General features: G+C 41.4%; 1 pseudogene; it reads right to left on the bottom strand.

Moving 5' to 3' along the window:
- Positions 1-17,035: 17,035 nt before the first annotated feature.
- Positions 17,036-17,569, bottom strand: LOC109943004 (uncharacterized; annotated as a pseudogene).
- Positions 17,570-18,053: the final 484 nt, after the last annotated feature.

Below are 18,053 nucleotides of genomic sequence, written 5' to 3'. Positions count from 1 at the left end.
GACAAGCTGCACAAGGTCTATCCTTTTCGAATTGCACGTTAGTCAAACCTATCACGTGTTCTCCCTTTAGAAGCTTGTGAAGGTTCTTCATCCCCACATGTGCTAAGCGGCGATGCCACAGCCATCCCATGCTAGTCTTAGCTATTAAGCATGCATCTAGACCGGCCTCTTCTTTTGCAAAATCAACTAAGTAAAGTTTGCCATCTAATACACCCTTAAAAGCTAGTGAATCATCACTTCTTCTAAAGACAGACACATCTACATTTGTAAATAGACAGTTATACCCCATGTTGCATAATTGACTAACAGATAGTAAGTTATATCCCAGAGACTCAACTAAAAACACATTAGAAATTGAGTGCTCATTTGAAATTGCAATTTTACCTAACCCTTTTACCTTGCCTTGATTCCCATCACCGAATACAATTGAATCTTGGGAATCCTTATTCTTGACGTAGGAGGTGAACATCTTCTTCTCCCCCGTCATATGGTTTGTGCATCCGCTGTCAATAATCCAGCTTGAACCCCCGGATGCATAAACCTGCAAGGCAAATTTAGGCTTGGGTCTTAGGTACCCAACTCATGTTGGGTCCTACAAGGTTAGCGCAAATATCCTTAGGGACCCAAATGCAAGTTTTGTCTCCCTTGCATCTTGCCCCTAATTTCCTAGCAATTACCTTCCTATCCTTTCTACAAATTGCAAAGGAAGCATTCAAAGCATGATATATTGTAGAAGGCTCATTAACTTTCCTAGGAATATTAACAACATTTCTCCTAGGCATATTATGAACAACATCTCTTCTACCAACATTTCTATCATGCACATATGAAGAACTAGAAGCAAACATAGCATGAGAAAAATCATCGTACGCATTATAACTCCTATGAGCATTTCTAGTTTGTCTCCTATCATGATACAAAAAGGCATGGTTCTTTTTAACACTAGTAGCCATAGGGGCCTTCCCTTTCTCCTTAGCGGGAATGGGAGCCTTATGGCTTGTTAAGTTCTTGGCTTCCCTCTTGAAGCCAAGTCCATCCTTAATTGAGGGGTGTCTGCCGATCGTGTAGGCATCCCTTGCAAATTTTAGTTTATCAAATTCATTCTTGCTAGTCTTGAGTTGGGCATTAAGACTATCCAATTCCTCAGTCAATTTAGAATTGAAACTAAATGATCACTACAAGCATCAACATCGAAATTTTTACACCTAGTGCAAGTCTCAACATGTTCTACACAAGAATTAGATTTACTAGCTACTTCTAGTTTAGCATTTAAGTCATCATTAACACTCTTTAAAGTAGCAATGGTTTCATGACAAGAAGATAGTTCACTAGAAAGCACTTCATTTCTTTTAACTTCTAACGCATAAGATTTTTGTGCCTCTACAAATTTGTCATGCTCTTCATACAACAAATCCTCTTGCTTTTCTAAAAGCACATTCTTATCATTCAAGGCATCAATCAATTCATTAATTTTGTCTACCTTGGTTCTATCCAGGCCCTTAAACAGACATGAGTAATCTACTTCATCCTCATCACTAGATTCGTCCTCACTTGAAGAAGCATAGGTAGAGTTCTGAGTACATACCTTCTTCTCCCTTGCCATAAGGCATGTGTGACGCTCGTTGGGGAAGAGAGATGACTTGTTGAAGGCGGTGGCGGCGAGTCCTTCATTATCGGAGTCGGAGGAGGAGCAGTCCGAGTCCCACTCTTTGCCTAGATGCGCCTCGCCCTTGGCCTTCTTGTAATGCTTCTTCTTTTCCCTCTTGTCCCCTTTTTCCTGGTCACTTTCATTATCGGGACAGTTAGCAATGAAATGACTGATCTTACCACATTTGAAGCATGAGCGCTTCTCCTTTGTCTTGGTCTTGCTTGGCTGTCCCTTGCGACCTTTAAGCGCCGTCTTGAAGCGCTTAATGATGAGGGCTATCTCCTCATTATTTAGCCCGGCCGCCTCAACTTGCGCCACCTTGCTTGGTAGCGCCTCCTTGCTCCTAGCTGCCTTGAGAGCAATGGGTTGAGGCTCATGGATAGGACCGTTCAACGCGTCGTCCACGTATCTTGCCTCCTTGATCATCATTCGCCCGCTTACGAACTTCCCAAGAACTTCTTCGGGCGACATTTTGGTGTACCTGGGATTCTCACGAATATTATTCACCAAATGAGGATCAAGAACGGTAAAGGACCTTAGCATTAGGCGGACGACGTCGTGGTCCGTCCATCGCGTGCTTCCATAGCTTCTTATCTTGTTGACAAGGGTTTTGAGCCGGTTGTATGTTTGGGTTGGCTCCTCCCCCCTTATCATAGCGAATCTCCCAAGTTCGCCCTCCACCAACTCCATCTTGGTGAGCATGGTGACGTCGTTGCCCTCGTGAGAGATCTTGAGGGTGTCCCATATCTGCTTGGCATTGTCCAAGCCGCTCACCTTATTGTATTCTTCCCTGCACAAAGATGCTAAGAGAACAGTAGTAGCTTGTGCATTTCTATGGATTTGTTCATTTATAAGCATAGGACTATCCGAGCTATCAAATTTCATTCCATTCTCTACAATCTCCCATATGCTTGGATGGAGAGAGAATAAGTGACTACGCATTTTGTGACTCCAAAATCCGTAGTCCTCCCCATCGAAGTGTGGAGGTTTGCCAAGAGGAATGGAAAGCAAATGCGAGTTCGAATTATGTGGAATACGAGAATAGTCAAATGAAAAGTTCGAATTGACCGTCTTCCTGTAGTCGTTGTCGTCGTCCTTTTGGGAAGAGGAAGATTCGTCGCTGTCGTAGTAGACAATCTCCTTGATGCGCCTTGTCTTCTTCTTCTTCCCATCTTTTCGTCTATGGCCTGAGCCCGAGTCGTTGGACTTGTCATCCTTTGGCTCGTTGACGAAGGACTCCTTCTCCTTGTCGTTGATCACGATTCCCTTACCCTTAGGATCCATCTCTTCGGGCGGTTAGTCCCTTTCTTGAAGAGAACGGCTCTGATACCAATTGAGAGCACCTAGAGGGGGGGGGAATAGGTGATCCTGTAAAACTTAAACTAATAGCCACAAAAACTTGTTAAGTGTTAGCACAATTATTGCCAAGTGGCTAGAGAGGAGTCTCAACAAAAACACAATACCACAAGAGATCAAACACAGAGAGGACACAGTGGTTTATCCCGTGGTTCGGCCAAGACCAACGCTTGCCTACTCCACGTTGTGGCGTCCCAACGGACGAGAGTTGCACTCAACTCCTCTCAAGTGATCCAATGATCAACTTGAATACCACAGTGTTATGCTTTTCTTCTCAATATCCCGTTTGCGAGGAATCTCCACAACTTGGAGTCTCTCGCCCTTACACTTAAGATTCACAAAGAAATACGGAGTAAGGGAGGGAATGAGCAACGCACACAAGACTTCAAAAGATCAGAGCAACACGCACACAAGCAGCAACAAGAGCTCGCAACACAACTCAAAGAGTTCACAACTCCACAAGAGCTCTATATGCTATCACAATGAAACGAATGCGCGAGATCGATGTCTTGGTGCTTAAGAATGTTGTAGGAATACTTGGCGTGCTCCTCCATGCGCCTAGGGGTCCCTTTTATAGCCCCAAGGCAGCTAGGAGCCGTTGAGAACAAATCTGGAAGGCCATCCTTGCCTTCTGTCGTCGGGCGCACCGGACAGTCCGGTGCACACCGGACACTGTCCGGTGCCCGATTTATTTCCATAAACAGCGCAGTCGACCGTTGCAGACCGTTGGAGATCTGGGAGCCGATGGCGCACCGGACAGTACGGTGCACACCGGACAGTCCGGTGCCCCCCTTCCGACCGTTGGCTCGGCCGACCGTTGGCTCACCGGACAGTCCGGTGCACACCGGACAGTCCGGTGAATTATAGCCATACGCCGTCAGGCAAATTCCCGAGAGCGTCGTCTTTAGGTCAAGGCAGACTGGCGCACCGGACACTGTCCGGTGCACCACCGGACAGTCCGGTGCCCCAGGCCGAAGCAGCCTTTTGGCTGCACACAGCCAACTCTTCTTCTTTCTTCTTCTCTCTGTTTCTAACAGTTAGACAAGTATATTAGTACACAAAACCAATGTACTAAGGCTTAGAAACATACCTTTACTTGTGATTAGCAACTTGTCCATCCATGGGCATAGATTTACATTTAAGCACTTGTGTTGGCACTCAATCACCAAAATACTTAGAAATGGCCCAAAGGCACATTTCCCTTTCAAAGTGTCACTCATACTCCACATATATGTGTTATTATTAGTGAGTTATATAAATTTTCAATATCTGACATGCACGTGTGCATTGCAGAATGCAACATGATCAGCAGGAGATCCTTTATGGTACCAATCCCAATGCTAGTGCCAGTAAAAGGGTTGGGTATCTCAACCCAATAAAGATATGCGAGGATAACCACACTTTTAGAATCGGAAAAGGCAACGAAGCATTACAGGGGCTAACAGACGAAGAAATTGAGGTGCGTATCCAGGATCTGAAGAAGGATTTTGAAGCAAGATACGCCACCTACATAGGACACGCAATGCTTCAATTTGAAGACAGGGAATCCATAGTGGCCCCGTACAACTTTAAGTAAGTGTGATTTTGCATAAATAAAATTAATAATTTCAATACACATGTATCACAAGTTTGATTCGTACAGGGACCACTGGATATGCTTCTTCATTTATCCTAAGGTTGGAAAGGTGCTGGTGCTCGACTCCTTGCACACCGAGCCTTCAGCCTATTCAAAATTCCTCGGCATCTTAGAGCTGTAAGCCTTTTCTATGCATGCATACTTATATCGATGAGAATTGTAGAATAACATGGTGATTCTATTTGAGATCACAGGGCATTTAGGTTTTATAAGCTACGAGGTGGAAAGTACGACACGTCCAAAAAAGGCGTGCCACTAGACATCCATTATAACTGGCCGGTAAGTATGTGAATTTATGAATACATATCATACATGTACGTACATAGGACAATGTTGCAACTAAATAACCAATCTCCCGTTATGTAGTGCCACAAGCAACCACCCGGATCGGTCCTATGTGGGTTCTACGTGTGCGAGTTCATGAGAATGAACTGGACGATACATCACGAACCCTGATAAGGTATTATTAGTAATAGTCACGTATGTATTTATGTGATTTAAGATGCAAATGTGTTATTATTGAGTATAAATAGATAATGTTTATAAACTTCCTTTACAGCAATTTCAAAAAGGAAGCCCGAAGAACTTGACTGAATGTGCATTGTATGGCATAGTTGAGGACCTGTGCACATTCATATTGAAAGAGGTCATTCCCGCAGAAGGGAAATATCACGATGCTTCCGGAACATTAGCTTTGCCAGAGTTTAGAATACTAACAGAAATTAGTAGACTATCTCTTAGCCGAGATAGTTATTAGAGCTTAAGTGAAAACTTTGATGTATATAATGTGTGATGCATACATGGTTGTAAACAAGACTTTGATGTATATAAATGTATGATAGAATTTAATTCCATGTTGCTTTTAATATCAATACTACATGTTTATCAATATCAATATATATATATATGTTGTGTGTGTGTAAATATATATAAATTTCAGTACTGATTGAAAATTTAAAAAAAGGCGGGAAAACTTTCCACTGGCGGCTAAATAAAACAAACCGCCAGTGGAAATGCTATTTCCACTGGCGGTTTTCTTTATAAAACCGCCAGTGAAAATAGCATTTCCACTGACGGTTCTAGAATAACCGCCAGTGGAAATGACGATTTCCACTGGCCCCTAGCACTAGCGGCACTGAAAAGCGCCAGTGAAAACGTCTCTAGAACCGCCACTATAGAGGCTGTGTGTACTAGTGAAGGCAATGTATAATCTTTATCAAAAGTTACTTTAACTCAAATATTTTTAAAGAGTGTCTCTAATTATATAGTTTATGAAGGGAATAATCCAGTCTAATAAATAAATTGGAAATATTTCTATTATTTCTTTTCCTGGGTTTAAAATTAGATTCTAGTTTCAAAGGTTTAAACCTAAATTTTGAATCTACCATAATTTTAATATTATTTTATTATTTATTTTAGGAAGGGCACTACCAAGGTGTAATCCCTCATTTGAAGGCACTTTAATTTAATACTTTTGGAAAACATTTACTAAAGCCAAATTAGGATTTTGGGGTGTTGCACCCAGCTAACTAGTTGGTCATCCGCTATTGTGTGATGGAAACATGTTGCGAGACGGGCAAAAATGCTCATGCCTGGCGTGTCAACTGTTGGTGTTTCGAAACCACTGGGCTAGTAATTATTGTGCTGTGTGTGTCTTCGAGCGGATGGTGTACAAAGAGGACACAAGGGTTTATTCTAGTTTGGGCATAACATCCATAAATCCAGTTGACCTGCTCATGTTACCTTGCACTGGTTTGTAGTAGTGGTTACAAACGGGCGAGAGAGGGATCGAGTGTAACACCCCGGGGTCCACCAACACCCCGGAATGCTACTAAACAACACTTCTGACATCTATATATAAAATTTCGGCAGCATCCCCCTTGCAAAATTGCATAAATGAGGGAGCAACAGTGTATAAACATATATCATGACAAAAACATACTAAATATTATTAATCGGCTAGCAAAGAGAAGTTAAACATACGACATGAAGTGAATTAACTAGTGCGCACGACTAGTTAAAAAAAATAAACTTCCTTTGACAATAAGTTTCTAATTAAATCATGGCTGTGTCTGGGCAGCGTTATTGTGAGAGTGAAAGTGGACGTGCTGCTACTCCCCTCATTCCCAACATGAATCAAGTACCTGCATTGAGTAATGCAAGAGTGAGATGACACATCTCAGCAAGTAAAATAATATCAAACTGTTTAACCACATAAGAACATTGTTTTACCACCACTTGATTCCACAACCTTCTTATTACGAAGGTGCAGCACGTATACAACGTACAACACACCTAGTCACCACACCTCGCAGGTAGAAACCACAATAGTAACATAGTAATGTCACACTTCATATATACCTCATGAGTGCAAATGTCTGCAAATGCAAGGATGACTTCTGCCTTCATACCTCTAAGGATATGAAGCCGCATCGTACCCCTCCTCGGGCAACGTACGATGCTAAAAATGTACCGGTACGGTCGGACCATAAGATCACGACATAACTTCAAAATGCAAGATGGATGATGTGATGAGCATGTCATGCCTACAACACTTCATATAACGTGATTCAAAAAAATACTTCAACTTCATCCAAGATGGGAATCAACCACATATATCATTACCAAATTATGATCATCCACAATATTAGACAATTGAGAATTAATACTTCCAAACAAATAAACTTCATCATAGAATTCAATGATTAACATAATTAAAACTTATGCATACTCAATGTCAGGGAATAGGATGCAACCCAAACGGTAGCAACCACCACTGTATTTACTTGCCTTTACCGGAAGTTCGGGCAAATCCCTAAGTACGATCCGGAAGTCCACCACCTGTTTTTGACACACAACTTAGTGCACCAATTTCACATAATCAGGCTCATAAACGACGCCACACCTACGCACAAACTCAAACCCCGCCGCGGGTTACATCTCTCCCCACACCCACCAAACTGCAGCGGCGCTGCTTAATAATTTCATAACTTTAAAATTATGACAGCAGTGGTAACAAACAAAAACTCCAGAGGCATCTACATGAAATTCCCCACAAGTTTTGTATACAATTTATAATTAAATTCCAACATCTAATTAGCCCAAAACAGTCCACAAGATGAACCCTGTAATCTGTTTTTTTGTCTTTTGGACAGCGACATACCCGGATTCAAACAGCGATATCTTTTAAAATATAATTCCAAATCAAGCACATAAGTACTTATTGGAAAGATAAGACAAAGCCCTACATTATTATCATACTGGTTAACACTAATTAACCACGAAAAATTCCTAGAAACTGCTAATACTACTGCTGTTCACCCACCTGAAAAATCTGTTTTTTTTGGACAGCAACATAACCGGATTCAAACAACGATATCTCCTAAATTATAACTCCAAATCGAGCGCATAAGTACTCGTTGGAAAGGTATGACAAAGCTCTACATGATTCTCCCACTGATCCCTACTAATTGCCCACGAAAAATTCCCAGAAATCACTAGAACTACTGCTGTTCGTCCACCCACTAAATTTCTGGACAGCACCTCTACCAAATCGCATAGGTAAACATGTAACCAATTGGATTGCAGCACAAATACAACAAAATGATCACGAAAATCACCTTGGGTTCCTCCTTTCCTCCTTCTTTTCTTCCTTCTTCCTCCCTCCAAACTCCCATGGAAGACTCGCACCCACACGACGGACACCAAGCGGGGAGGCTCCACCTTGGAGAGGAAGAGGTGGGGGGGCTAGGGTTGAGGGGTGGCGCTGCAATCACTTGGGGAAGAAGGAGAGGGATTGGGGCGGCTGCAAGAGTGGAAGAGAGAGGGGAGGGGCGGCCAAAGGGGTGGGGGAGTGAGAGGGAGGGGGCGGCTAGGGTTTAGGGGGGAAACTAATGGGCTCCCCACCGCCGGATCGAGATCCACGGTCCCAAACTCGCTCTCACGTCTGCTCCCGACCCCAACGCACAAATCCAACAAGTATTCTACTGTTTTATTGGTGAATGCTTCCTAAAAAACTCCAACCCCAACTACACATATCACGAAAGAAAAGGGAAAAATACATTTAACTTCTTTTCAGAAAATTGGGTATCACACTCTACCCCCCTTAAAAAGAATTCGACCTCGAATTCCGACGCATCTATCAGAATGACAAGGAAAGATCAATAAATCAACAAAACTCACACATAAAGAAAGGTTCGGGTACTTCTGCCGCATCAACTCCTCAAGCTCCTAGGATTTTAAGATACGCAGCAGACGACACTCTAGAGTCTGGTCTTGCTACACAGGAATCGGCTCTAGCTCGATTTGATGGTCTGGATTCCGCAAATACTTCCTCAACATAAAGACATGGAATATATGGTGTACTCTGATCATAAACTCCAACAATTGTAGGTGCTAAGCCAAGCTGCCAACTCGGGCTAAGATAGTAGACGGTCCTATATAACTCGGACAAAACTTTCCTAACACCAAATCAACATTGACACATGCAAGTACTTCAATAAATATATATATATATGAATGCAATACATACTGTGCTCAAATAGCCTAAACCAAACCTATCCAAATAAGAGTAACTTCAAAAGATCAATTTAATGCTTGCATATTTCTAGACAGCAGCACAACGGTTATTTGTTTTCCTCATAACTCACAAAATATTCATCCAATAGAAGTAAACTAGGACTTTATGAAAAGCTTACAAAGTCCACTATACCCTTGGTATTATCATCACCACAAGATTTGACACTTAGAAAGGCCAAACAATGCGAAACGTAAATTTTGTCCAGACTTGAACAAAATTCAACTACTCACTTCAAAAAACCATAATTGGAGTCTCAGTCATCCCATTCAGGCGCTCCTAGACTTTTTAGAAAGCCAGTAAAATTGTCTATATTTCATTTATAAACCTATCAGGTTAATTCAATGCATATCAAGATCAAAAGACATAAGAAAGGCTTTGCTGTCCAAATTTGGACAGATTCAAAGATTCCAATTAAAACAGATGTAGCTTAACTTATAGGTCACCAAAAAGGGTGATCCAAAATTTGTTGGAAAGCTTAAGGAAAGTACTACCACTTCTTTATAATTTATAAGAACTGATTCGAAGTTTAACTTGGGCAAACAAGGTCAATTTCGAAATCTGTACAGAATTTGGACAGATTCCAAGACTAGACTTGAGAAAAATCATAACTCCTAACTACTAGACCTATGGTCATGAAATTTTACACAAGTAAGATGAATAAGTTGGCTACAACTTTTTATATACAACACCTCTACCGAAAACATGGTGTAATTCATTGAACTAGCGGCATAACCAAAACTGGTCATGTAGTCCCAAACAGCAAGCAATAGATTTATTCAGGTTCTATACTCTTCTAAGATTAAGCGTTCATCGAAGGACTAATAACTTTAGGTTCTTCATTACGAGACACTTAGAGCCAACATAAGGGTAGAAGCAATATGCTTACTTTTTAAATCATTTTAAGCCTGATCTCACATCATGCAAGCAAGAATCAAGTTAAGTATACTATGCCTGCCCATATATCCATCCAATAACTCAGACAATCTGCATCTCCACCTAGACTTCACACGACGTAACTATTTCATACTTACGCAAACACACCAAGACCAGAAAACATGGCTTCACAACAATACGTACTGGCCTATTCAAATATCCCTCGCTATCTCTCTGTTTTAGCCCACGCTCCACATATACAATAACAAGATAACTATCACAACCACTACATCTATTCCCTCCCACCATACAACATAATTAACATGGATTGTGAAAAAGCTCACCATAACTAAACCAAACTCCCAAAGAAATATCCCTAAATAGAAAATTGACAATCAACAGCACAAATGCTCATTCTGTCTCTACCTCTTTCACTATAAAAGCAATGATAACAAAGAAATATTGTAAAATCATCTGAACTTCATGACCTACAACTTTTGTATTCAAAGGATAAACAAAGTTTTTTTATCTCCATTTTTTTAATTTGGCTTGTAAGGTGACATACATGATCTGCCACCAGAACCTGACGGAACATGACCCATAAATTCAAAACCTCATAACTCTCTGCATCTAACAAAATTTTACAAATATAAACTCATTGAAAAGATTATAACATTCCCTAAAACTTTTATTATAATGAGTGTCTCAGAATTGGTTTCCAAACCGATAAAACAATGCAACTGCTTTGTTGCAAAACTGATAGGTTAGAAACAATGGACAACTAAAATTCAAAATACTATAACTCCTGCTATACTCAACTTAAAACTACAACGAACACGCGTTGGAAAAGTTTGGAAATTGTCCACGACTTTTGCAATAAAGTTCCACCCAAATTTATCTTTATAGCCCTCAACTCTGCATGACCTACAACTAAACTCAGCCTGAGATACTGCACATCAGAGATTCGACTTATATCCGGACAACCACCTCTCCCAATCTATTTAACAGACAATTACAAGTAAATACCCATTAAAAGGTACTAAGAAAAACTAAAAGTTTTTCTTAAAGAGAATTCCCAAATTTGGGCTCTGAAACTATCAAAACGTGGTCGATTTATTAGTGGTTTTAACGACACCTAAAGTTCAGACACAACGGTGCAACAACTTCAGAGTAGCCTAACTCCAATTATATGCAATGAAAATTACAAACCAATACTCTTTGGGAAGATCATGAAATTACTAAAACTTTCATAATACAACAAAACCCAAAATTTACCGTATTCAATGTCCATACTTCCGTACAAAATTAAGGCTGCTATAGGAAACCCATAACTCTCAAATGTTTAGACCAAACTGGGTGATTGAGCATCCTATGCAAAGATGAAGAAACCTACTATAAAACATTCTAGATAAGTGAAGCCTCATTCAGCCTCCAACTAATTTAAAATGACTCCCAAAACAAAACAAAACAACACCTTACCCATAATAAAAAAACAATATAAAATAAAACCCAAGGCATTGGCAGGTGCGACCAACATTAGGATTTTCCACTACCAAATGGGGATGCAACTCCCCAAAGCCTTTAAGCAACACTTTACCTAATAGGTTAGAACACTAAGCACCACAATCAACGAATTCAACAACCTCATTTGTTAATGCCACTAAGGTCAAACATCCATGTATCGACAATGTATGAAACACCTAACATACCCGTCTCTAGCACTATAAAACATGGTTGTTATTACACTAGAATCCAACTATTAGAGCTCTCCACAACTATTCTGTTGACGTGAAGCAAATGGTGCTCATGTCATGTGACGTCTTTTCCTCCTCTCAAAAGAGATAAAATTTGCAATACTCATAAAGCAATGGAGGGATAACAAGAAAAACTAATGTACTTCTTGACACAGACTCATGCAAAAGCTTCATAAATATTACTTTCAATACTAAAATAATAACACGATACTATGCTCAACAGGAGTAATTGGACGTCCATAAGACAATCCACATAACCAAACTACCTTGATTAACCTCACATACAACAAAACCTACTATTACTGCACTTGAACAATTTGTACTTCATGATATCACAGGATGCATTCAAAGTAGTAGACATACATGATCTATCAAACCATCATTCATATAAGAAAAATCTCAATCCGATGCAACAACCCCATCATTAAAGAGATCGATGACTAACAAACATAAGCAACTCCCAGTTAAGCATTGACTTCGTTTAAGATAAAGCGGTCCAAATAATGATTCAACAAGCATGCATAGAGAAACTGCTCATAAAAAAATCAAACTGCCATACAATGTTGGCAAATAGAAAAAATATAAAACGGGTTGTCAATATCGCCCACATGACTAGCCTGCAACAACTAAAAAAATATGCATAGCCTTTATGGCTATTGAAACAAGCCATAGAAGGAAAACATGCACGACATAAAATCCACTTGAAACCACCCTATTTATTGTTAAAAATAAGGTTGCACATAATAAGAAAACCTATCAGGTAGACATGGTTGGACTTATCAATCTACGTCATGTCACAAATTCACTCGAGTTTTACCAGTCTAAAGATTTCATAGACATTACAACGTTGCATCTGCTCTATAGAGACAAACCAATTTTATACTAAGATCAAGTTAGCAAGTAGCCACACTAGCCTAAAAAAAGTGAGGCGCAAAGCATTGCACCCATGGAAATATTACATTGATAAGTTGGGTTGTAACCCAACAGTCAATCAAACTCAACAACACCATAAAACTACATTATATAGTGTTTTCACACTACACCAAGTCGGATTAGACCCACTATACACAAGCTCAATAAACAATTGGTCCTATAAGTACAAGAACCCAAGAATCCTTTTGGGAAAAAACATCCACAATCAAGCATATAGAAATATATGATGGTAATAGCTCAAAGATTTGAAAACATTGCATCCCAAAAAAAACATCATGACGATATGTATATAAAACAAGTACATTAGTAGCTTCACTTGCATAATATCTTCAATAACAACCACATCAAGAAACCAATACTAAATAGAAGTAACATATCATATCAAGCATTACGTCGTTAACGACATACCCCATCAAACCATAAAGGGATTTGGAGTAAGGAAGTTCTAGTCATCTATACAATAAAATACTAATATGAAAGAGATACGAACCCATACCCTTCCTATATGTGCAAGTGTGTCAAATTTATCTTCAAATTGCGTAGAATCTAAAGCTTATCCTCTGATACCAACTGTAACACCCCGGGGTCCACCAACACCCCGGAATGCTACTAAACAACACTTCTGACATCTATATATAAAATTTCGGCAGCATCCCCCTTGCAAAATTACATAAATGAGGGAGCAACAGTGTATAAACATATATCATGACAAAAACATACTAAATATTATTAATCGGCTAGCAAAGAGAAGTTAAACATACGACATGAAGTGAATTAACTAGTGCGCACGACTAGTTAAAAAAATAAACTTCCTTTGACAATAAGTTTCTAATTAAATCATGGCTGTGTCTGGGCAGCGTTATTGTGAGAGTGAAAGTGGACGTGCTGCTACTCCCCTCATTCCCAACATGAATCAAGTACCTGCATTGAGTAATGCAAGAGTGAGATGACACATCTCAGCAAGTAAAATAATATCAAACTGTTTAACCACATAAGAACATTGTTTTACCACCACTTGATTCCACAACCTTCTTATTACGAAGGTGCAGCACGTATACAACGTACAACACACCTAGTCACCACACCTCGCAGGTAGAAACCACAATAGTAACATAGTAATGTCACACTTCATATATACCTCATGAGTGCAAATGTCTGCAAATGCAAGGATGACTTCTGCCTTCATACCTCTAAGGATATGAAGCCGCATCGTACCCCTCCTCGGGCAACGTACGATGCTAAAAATGTACCGGTACGGTCGGACCATAAGATCACGACATAACTTCAAAATGCAAGATGGATGATGCGATGAGCATGTCATGCCTACAACACTTCATATAACGTGATTCAAAAAAATACTTCAACTTCATCCAAGATGGGAATCAACCACATATATCATTACCAAATTATGATCATCCACAATATTAGACAATTGAGAATTAATACTTCCAAACAAATAAACTTCATCATAGAATTCAATGATTAACATAATTAAAACTTATGCATACTCAATGTCAGGGAATAGGATGCAACCCAAACGGTAGCAACCACCACTGTATTTACTTGCCTTTACCGGAAGTTCGGGCAAATCCCTAAGTACGATCCGGAAGTCCACCACCTGTTTTTGACACACAACTTAGTGCACCAATTTCACATAATCAGGCTCATAAACGACGCCACACCTACGCACAAACTCAAACCCCGCCGCGGGTTACATCTCTCCCCACACCCACCAAACTGCAGCGGCGCTGCTTAATAATTTCATAACTTTAAAATTATGACAGCAGTGGTAACAAACAAAAACTCCAGAGGCATCTACATGAAATTCCCCACAAGTTTTGTATACAATTTATAATTAAATTCCAACATCTAATTAGCCCAAAACAGTCCACAAGATGAACCCTGTAATCTGTTTTTTTGTCTTTTGGACAGCGACATACCCGGATTCAAACAGCGATATCTTTTAAAATATAATTCCAAATCAAGCACATAAGTACTTATTGGAAAGATAAGACAAAGCCCTACATTATTATCATACTGGTTAACACTAATTAACCACGAAAAATTCCTAGAAACTGCTAATACTACTGCTGTTCACCCACCTGAAAAATCTGTTTTTTTGGACAGCAACATAACCGGATTCAAACAACGATATCTCCTAAATTATAACTCCAAATCGAGCGCATAAGTACTCGTTGGAAAGGTATGACAAAGCTCTACATGATTCTCCCACTGATCCCTACTAATTGCCCACGAAAAATTCCCAGAAATCACTAGAACTACTGCTGTTCGTCCACCCACTAAATTTCTGGACAGCACCTCTACCAAATCGCATAGGTAAACATGTAACCAATTGGATTGCAGCACAAATACAACAAAATGATCACGAAAATCACCTTGGGTTCCTCCTTTCCTCCTTCTTTTCTTCCTTCTTCCTCCCTCCAAACTCCCATGGAAGACTCGCACCCACACGACGGACACCAAGCGGGGAGGCTCCACCTTGGAGAGGAAGAGGTGGGGGGGCTAGGGTTGAGGGGTGGCGCTGCAATCACTTGGGGAAGAAGGAGAGGGATTGGGGCGGCTGCAAGAGTGGAAGAGAGAGGGGAGGGGCGGCCAAAGGGGTGGGGGAGTGAGAGGGAGGGGGCGGCTAGGGTTTAGGGGGGAAACTAATGGGCTCCCCACCGCCGGATCGAGATCCACGGCCCAAACTCGCTCTCACGTCTGCTCCCGACCCCAACGCACAAATCCAACAAGTATTCTACTGTTTTATTGGTGAATGCTTCCTAAAAAACTCCAACCCCAACTACACATATCACGAAAGAAAAGGGAAAAATACATTTAACTTCTTTTCAGAAAATTGGGTATCACATCGAGCTCCCAAGTCTCTAGTGTGTGAATATGTGTGCGGTTATAAGTGCTATGTGCTTTGACTTGTGCTAGTGATGTGTGTGTGATTGCTTGTCCTCTAATTCAAATAAACAACGGACAAACAAATATATTTTTATTTAAATTTCAAATTAGAATTTCACAACAACCAAACATACATGAATACATGATCAATCGTGTTATTATTTGTAATAAAGTAGAGAATGTAATGATTACTGTAAATTAATAATAATAATAATAATAATAATAATTTTATGATGAATTTTAATCTTGAATACGATGCCTTTATTTATGGCCTCATTGAATTTTGAAAACAATTCAACCTATACATACAAATCAGGTTTTAGAAGCAAGGGATTGAACAAACTGAGGGAATACATTTCCGCATTGACATCTTAATTATAAAGATTATTTTGAGTTTTGACGTGTAAAACAAATTTAGAAAGTTTGTAAATTTGTAGAAGAAATAAAGAAACAGAAATACAAAGTTTGTAAAAGAAACAGCAAGCACACGTACGTACATGCATGGTTGTTTTGACGTCTAAAACAAATTTATAAAGTTTGTAAAAGAAAAGAAACAGAAATACAAACTCTGATCACGTACATACAGAAATTTACACGTACGTACATGCATGGTCGTGTACACAGCACACACATGCATGGTCTATCGGCATCTTTTCACGTAGACGCAAGATTCGACTCTGATCAATCACCATTTCAAGATATATCACCTATTTATCTTTTCACGTAGATAGATAGTAGATCGATCGAGTTTCACAGTTCAAAATTCTGTTGTCAAACTTATCTGGAAAAGGTGTATATAAACAACTAGCTAGCTAGCTAGCTACCTGCCTGTCCGTGCAAAACTATCACGCGCAGGCGCACATAGACGCAAGAAGCTAGCCGATCCACCATCATCACCTGCATCGTCCGGCCCCCACCGGCGACGAGAGAACCGTACGCTAGCCGGCCAGCCGATACACCATCACCACCTGGAGATCGGAGATCGGTGGCATATGGCCGCCAACGATCACGTCTTCCGGGCCACCAACGAGGCATCCGTCGCCCTCCTGCGCAGCCTCCGCGCCGGAACCGTCGACCAGAGATTCAAAGTCTTCATCCACCACGCGGACGTCTACACCGCTGCCCCTGAGGAGCTGGTCGCCGGCCTGGAGCCGGTGCCGGGCACCGACGTGACGGAGGACGGGTACAACAGACAGTGGTACATATACTGTCCAAAGCGATACAAGAACGGCGAGGGAAGGACCAGCGGGCACAGGCTGCGCGCGGTGGAGACCGCCGGGACGTGCTGGCACTCGGAGACTGGCCCGAAGTCCATGCAGGGCTTGCCCGGCGCCACGGTCTGCAGCCTATCCTACGGCCACAAGGAGAAGGAGGACGGGACGTCAGGTCGGCATCGCTTCCACCGAATGGGATGGAGGATGTTCGAGTACGACGACACCCAGGGCGGCGGCGGCGACCACGTGCTGTGCAAGGTGCACCGTTCGTCCTCGTCTCTGGCCAAGAACAAGTCGAAGGCCAAGAGGACGGCGACAGGCGATCACCCCGAGGCGCCGCCAACCAAGGTGATCCACGACGTGCAGGTCCAGATGCAGGACCCCGCCGGCGCCATCTTCACCTGTGCTTACCCGACGATGGATGATCCCCTGCTGATGGTCAGAGGCGAGGAGGCATCAGAGGCGGAGCACGGTGGTGACTTGGGCAAGTTCAACATCGGTGGCTTATTGCTCAACATCGACAATGTCGATTGGAAAACTTTGCTAGACAATGTCGATGGGGAGCAGCAGCAACAACAACCATGCACTGAGCCGGCCAAGCAGAGCAGCGTGCAGGTGCAGGTGGACCCCGCCGCCACTTTGATGCCCTCCAATGTTCATGGTCATGAACAAGGCAGGGATTCCATGATGGTCGGAGGCGAGGAAGAACAGCGTCGACGCATTGAGGAGCAGGTCAGCGTCGACGACTTGCTCGACGTCAACAATGTCGATTGGAAAGCTTTGCTAGATATGCTAGAAGACGATGAGGAGCAGGGGCTGCCGCTGCAGCAGCAGCCATGCGCTGAGCCGGCGGCCGAGCAGAGCTAGAGCAGCAGGATCGAGGACCCGACCGTGCCACCCGTTTGAAAACACAATACGCTTCTCTGCTGATTGTAAACACTTTACAGGGACATTAAATATCATCTTGTCTTGAACCAAAGAAATATAATTATGCATGGTTGTTTTACTTTATTAATATTTATGATCAGTGATTTATGTTATTCATATAATTGTTCATCAGATCTAGTGTAGCGTCAATCTTTTGCAGTTAGCTGTTGTGTTGTTATGTCAGACAAGTGGATGCTTGTCGGAGATTGCCGGAGTTTCAGCC

The sequence above is a fragment of the Zea mays genome, chromosome 10 (assembly GCF_902167145.1).
Source record: "Zea mays cultivar B73 chromosome 10, Zm-B73-REFERENCE-NAM-5.0, whole genome shotgun sequence".
In the NCBI taxonomy this organism is placed as follows: domain Eukaryota; kingdom Viridiplantae; phylum Streptophyta; class Magnoliopsida; order Poales; family Poaceae; genus Zea; species Zea mays.
Note: the sequence above shows the minus strand (reverse complement) of the source record. Positions and strands in the feature narration are given on the sequence as shown.